The sequence below is a fragment of the Mus caroli genome, chromosome 10 (genome assembly GCF_900094665.2).
Source record: "Mus caroli chromosome 10, CAROLI_EIJ_v1.1, whole genome shotgun sequence".
NCBI lineage: Eukaryota > Metazoa > Chordata > Mammalia > Rodentia > Muridae > Mus > Mus caroli.
Genome location: NC_034579.1, coordinates 83,987,336 through 83,993,621, shown reverse-complemented (window position 1 = coordinate 83,993,621; position 6,286 = coordinate 83,987,336). Strand labels below are relative to the sequence as shown.

General features: G+C 40.6%; 1 protein-coding gene and 1 pseudogene across 1 annotated transcript in view; one reads left to right on the top strand and one right to left on the bottom strand.

Annotated features, from left to right (window-relative positions):
- Anks1b (ankyrin repeat and sterile alpha motif domain containing 1B) overlaps nucleotides 1-6,286 on the bottom strand; it is a 1,052,697-nt gene that overhangs the window by 732,796 nt on the left and 313,615 nt on the right. The window lies entirely within an intron of this gene.
- The window catches only part of LOC115032145, a 7,412-nt pseudogene continuing 2,753 nt past the window's right edge, over nucleotides 1,628-6,286 (top strand).

The following is a 6,286-nucleotide window of genomic DNA, read 5'->3' as shown; positions in this document are numbered from 1 at the left end:
AATTTCTGCACAGTGTCCTTTGCTTGCCCATTGTATTGGTATTTTCTCTGTCCTCCTTGGAGTTTCTAAAAGAAATAAATTCCCCCTTCTCTATAAAAAAAAAAAAAAAAAAAAAAAAAAGGTAGAGAATCACACCACGAATAGCTTGTGCTCCCAAGGGTGGAGAGTTCAGCCAGAAAATCAAACCCAAGCTATTCTGTTTGTGTCTATAACCAACATTTACCAACAGCTTGCAGATTTTCCATCCCAGTTGTGTGGACACAGAGACATTTGGTTTCAACATTTGCTTGGGTAATTGGGCCATGTAAATGCTTGCTTACTCTGCTGTGGCTTTACAAAGAAGATTTATGCATTAAAAATTCAGCTAAAAGGTTGTATAAAATAACTTCTTAGGCAACGATTAGGCACTAACGTAGTCCTACTGAAGTCTGTATTTTACTAAGCCTAAAGACTGCATATTAAAACTTAAGGAAGCAAAGCATTACAAAGTAAGAGAAAATAAAAGGATTGCTTTACCTGAGACTGCAAGAATCACACTTAAAGTGGGAGAGTGGAACTGGTAAGAGAGAAGAAAATATATTACCAAAGTTCCCACCTAAGTATTCAGTGATTTGTGAAAGGTAAGAATATAAACAGAAATAACACCATACCTCATAAGGAAAACAGATTGCCAGTTCGGATAAACTTCCCATTAAACTTTGTATCATGAGTGTACAGACGTGGTCTCAAGAAAACTGAAAACTGTGATAAGGATTAATCAAAGGTTCTATAAAAATTCATGCTCTTTAGTATGTATATTATAATGAGTATGCATATGAATTACCAAAAAAAGATTGGCCAATGATGACTCTAGCAGATGATATGGCAATCAGGGCAATGAACACTCATATCTGGGAATGAATTCACCTTTACCCGACAGCACCAAATCTTAACCATGGGTTGCAGCAGTATCAGGTGAGCCATGGATACTTTGACAACAGTACGAGGTTTCTAAATACACAATGACCTAACATTAATTGAAAACCATCGATGCCATGAAGCCAGATTGCTGCTGGGAGTGCTTCCCTAGGTTGCATTCCGAGATTTCACTGTAGCCTCAATGCACAGTTAAGTGCACAGGCAAACTTTGAAGGATGCATCTTTCCATACAGTAGCAACCAAAGCTGCCTGGAAGGCATCAACTCTTATGTAGGAAGCCACATGTGCCGTTGCAGGGTGGCACTGGCTTCTGCTGGCCACCACGCATACATAGGCAGTAAAGTTCTTTTGCCAAGATGAGGTTTTGAGAATTAACCAAAATTAACCAATCAGATGAGAGAGAAGTTAACCAATCAGATGTAGGCATGCAAATGAGGTAATAAGCATAACCTAAGCACAACCAATCCGGGTGTGAGACACACCTCTCCTAGGCCTATATAAGCAGCACCAGTTCTGGGCTTGGGGTCTCTTCGCCTCTGCAATCAAGCTCTCCCAATAAACGTGTGCAGAAGGATCCTGTTGCAGCTTCGTTTTTGCTGGCAAGTCGGGCGCGCACAAGAAGGGGGAGTTGATGAAGTAATACCCTCCATACCAAGAGTAGCTGTTTCTATGGCACTCTTTACTATTAATTTTTTAAATCTTGATGAGCATGGTCACTCTGCCGCTGATCGTCATAGTTCGGAGCCCAGTAGGCCAAAGGAAATGGTCAAATGGAAAAATGTCCTTGATAATAAATGGTATGGCCCGGATCCTATCTTAATCAGATCCCGGATTTCGGCACCACTTCTCGTGCGCTATTGTCTCGCCAGCAAGAACACACACGCGAACAACCAGATCCTTCTGCAGCAATTCTTTATTACGCTAGCTTCAGCATGAAGAGGAAGACCCTGAGCCCCAAAAAGGCGCTGCTTATATACACCTCAGTGCGGCATGTCCACACCTGATTGGCTGCTCTCTCAGCATGCCCCGGGATAGGCAGTGACTTGGCGCGAACACACTCTTGCACATGCACATATTGCTTGTTTACCAGTTAGGCCACGTAGGCACAGCGGAAACCAGCGCCATCTTTTAATGGAGATTGCAGATTGATAGGAACGGCTTCCCACACTCTTAGTTAGGGTAACGTTTATTCACCTGTTGTGACTGTTGTCTCCGAGGCTTACTACCTGCATCTGCTAACCTAGGCCTAGTCCTGGAAGCTTCTAGTCTTTGCACAATGTAATCTAGGCCAAGTATGTTAACCCTTGGTTATCTGTGGAACATAGTGTTCCAGTCTCCCTCTGAGACTTGCTGCTGAATAAGCTCACCCTTTCTTCTGCTTTCTGAACTCTAGCTGGCTGGTTCAACTCAGCTGTTCTGCTCAAACTCCTCTCCCAGCTGACTGATTCAATCTGGCTTCTCTCTCGACCTCTGAACTGCTCTGCTTGGCCTCAAAGTGATTTTAGCAATCTGTTCTAATCTTCGGGCTCCTTCTCATTCTCTTGCTTGTTCTGTCTTTACTGTGTCTAGCTTGTTCTCTCTTCAATCTGTCTCTGTAAAACTCTCCTGGTAACACTGCCTCCTTCTCCCTCTCTGTGCTGCTCCACTCTCCCTCTCAACTCTGTAGCACAGTCTCCATGCACTCTGTATCCTGGACTGTACTCTCTTCTCCTGCACTGTCTGTCTCTCCCTTAAGTAGCGTTCCTCTCCTCTCTGCTCTCATGAGAGTTGAGCATTTCCTATTCTGTCAAATCTTTCTCTGATTTGTCACTTTTTCTGCAACTCAATTACATATCACTTTCAAAAGTGGCTGCTTCCTCCTGAAAACTACCTTTACCCTCATTGTTTGGAGTTAAAGGTGTGTATAAGGATGTGTCTGTATTCCAGCCAGAGGGATTGAAGGTGTGTGCTAAGGTTTGATCTACACACTAACTAGAAATGGGTTCAAATAGCCTGTAACACAGCTCAGATTTGACACTGTTGTCTGTTATGAATTGCAGTGTATTTCCCCCTTTCTATACATACAAAGCTTTCTTCTCTTAGCAAAACACAGCAGCTTAATTTTCAGAAAACAAAGACCTTAATTTTCTTGCTGTTGTTCCCCAGCTTCTGAGGATCAAATTAGCTCATCTTTGGATGGCATTGTGTTATAATGTTTGGTTTAAAATTTTGTTGCTACACTTGCTAACACATTTCAAGAACAATCCTTAAATAAATTTTAACTTGGAATTAGGACAATTTCTAGAAAGGAAAAAAAAAAAACCTAAACACATTTCTGCCATTTTGTATATCTTTTTGCCAAGCAACATTGGCTATTGTAATTTTAAAAAAAAATCAAATCTGAAAAAGGTTGAAGATGTTCTATGCCCTGCAGTATCAGATATTGCACCAAGATTCAATTCTTTATGCAAAAATAAATATATCCATCTCATTGATGAACAAATTTGCTTTCAATTTTAATAAATGGTGAAATTATATGTGCTCCAAATAATTATTTTAAATAATTTTTTTATGATTTATTATTATTGTTGTTTGATCTGGATACCCATTTTATATATCTACTTATTTGGTGCTAGATAAAAATTTCTCAAAAAAAAAAAGGAACCCTATATGAAAATGTTTAAGAAACCCCTAGTCTAAAGGATTATGAGAGTCTTGTGGTAGAGAAAATGATCAATAGCCTCTGATATGTAGACTATTAAGAGATGTCCAAGATTATCATCCTAGTCTGGTAACACAAGGGCTTGCCTATGGCAATAACAAGGCCAACATTAATCAAATGACAGAAAGGATAAAATATGAATTTTACCATAAATCAGCATTTGATATTTGAATTTAAAGAAGTTGTGACTATTTTTTCTCTCACATACACATCATTTTTAAATTCTACCTGTTGTGAAAAATGAAAATAAGGAGAAGGGAGAGGAGGAGGAGGAGGAAGAAGAGGAGGAGGAGGAGGAAGCAGCCAAGACAGAGCTCAGTGAGAGCTGCCTACTAAGCAGAAGGTCCTAGTTGTGGTCCCCAGCATGGAGACAAGACAAGCATGCCCCCTTCCCACCCAAACAGAGAGCTCTGTGTTCAGCTTTGTCCTACCTACTTTGTGCTGATATCAGAGTCAATATAAATAACACATGAATGAACTTTCTGGAATGAACAAAAGTTTAAATTATGTCTGTTGTCAATGATTTAACCTTCCCTCATTAATTCAGTATCAGTGACAGCCTACACGGCAGGTTTTGTGTTCCCTGTCTGCTGTGGTTCTGATCCATTTCCTAAAGCAGGTTCTGAAGTAGTCTCAGATCCCAATCCTAGTCCCTGTGGTTTACAGTTTGTGGTGGATCACTGAGCCTTTGTGGCCCGATCACTTCTTTACCTATGAAATGAGGATAAAGGCATCTTTCTGAAAGGGCTGTTTATGCAATGAAGTAAACGATTTCTGCAGGAGATCAACCATCATCCTGATGTTCCTTTGAAAACAGCTACGTTCGAGGCTAAGCTCACCTCCATCAGCTACACTAAGAGATCCTGGAATTCACACTCTATGATGACCTTCACATTTCATCACTCATAGAGCAGAAAAAGGGCAAGAGCGATTGTTACCAGACCTCACTAGACACAAGGGGTGTCAGAAATGGACTGAAGGTCCTGTGAAGGCTCGATGCCCCAGTGTAGGGGAATGCCAGGGTGGTGAAGTGGGAGTAGGTGGGTGGGTGGGTGGGGGAGCATTCTCATAGAAGCAAGGAGAGGGGGAGGGGGAAGGGGTTTGCAGAGGGGAAACCAGGAAGGGGGGGGGGGGGGGTGGGTGGGGGAGCATTCTCATAGAAGCAAGGAGAGGGGGAGGGGGAAGGGGTTTGCAGAGGGGAAACCAGGAAAGGGGATAACATTTGAAATGTAAATAAATAAAATGCCAATAAAAGGGGAAAAAAAGAATAAGCGAAGATGTGAATCCCTCACTGCTCACATAAACAGTTTGTATCACTAGCTCTAAGGTAAATTGGAACTTGAGCATCTATATTTCTTTGGAGATACTCCACATCTGTCTAATTAGATACACCATACTCCCACACTGATAACCTTCACACGACATGAAGTCTTTTATAGTTTTCAAAAACACTATCTTAAAAACCTTCAGTGGTTTTCCTACTTGGGCTTGAAAAAATGCTTGTTATTTTAACTATTCTGAAAATATTTTAAAATTATTTGATATTATTGCATTTCTTCTTTGGGCTGTGCTAAAGTATCTGTCTTTTTTGGTTATCTGAGTCCATTTTCTAGAGGCGAACTCACCAGAAGAAAGAAGGAAAGGCATCATAATTGATAAAGCTATGGACATAATTCTCAGGTACTTATTAATACTAATACATTCCCCCTGTTCTTTGGAGGAAAAAAAGGTGGGAAAAAATCTGGGTAAGCATTGCTTTTAAGTTCAGTGGTTCTCAACCTCCCTAATGCTAGGACCCTTTAATATATTTTCTCATGTTGTGGTGACCCCCCCCCCCAAGCATAAAATTATTCTTGCTGTTGCTTCATAACTAACTCTGTTACTATACTGTTATGAATTGAAATGTAAATGTCTGTGTTTTCTGATAGTGTTAGGCAACCCCTGTGAAAGGGTCATTTGACCCCCCCACACACACCACACACACACACACAGGGGTTGAAAACCATTGTTTATGTGTAAAAAGAAAACTGGATATCTTGCATATCTTTCATCATTTCTAAGCCACATTGTTTGCTTGACTCTTAGAGTTAGGCTATCAGGTAGCCTTTGAGGTTGCTGTGTTGCTGAGGCCACAATGACATCTAGATCCTGGTGGTTCACCGCCAGAGCGTTGAATTACAAGCATGGGCTACCACACACTTACAGCTTTTGTTCTTCACTTCTTGGGAAGATGAAGCATCATAGTCTAGCACCAAAGCCAAGAAAAATGAAATGAACTATTTACATTTCATTTTGCTTCCTAAATAATATCATTAGCACATTTAAGTTCTGCTGTTTATCACATGCATTGAGCATTCAACCAACATTTATCAATATCTTTTATAAAATAAGGAAAAATACAATGTCTCTGCCTTGTGTCTCTTAGATATTATAAACAATCTAAAGCAAAGCAAAACAAAACAAAAATGAAATACAGAACTATTTTCTTGAGTTACAGTAACTTACCTCAAGCTTGTTCACTACACTCTTGGTGGGTAGGTACCTTGTAAAGGGAAGTGGTTCTCTCTCTCTCTCTCTCTCTCTCTCTCTCTCTCTCTCTCTCTCTCTCTGTCTCTCCCTCTATCTCTCTGTCTCTCTCTCTCTCTCTCACACCTACCTCGATCTGTC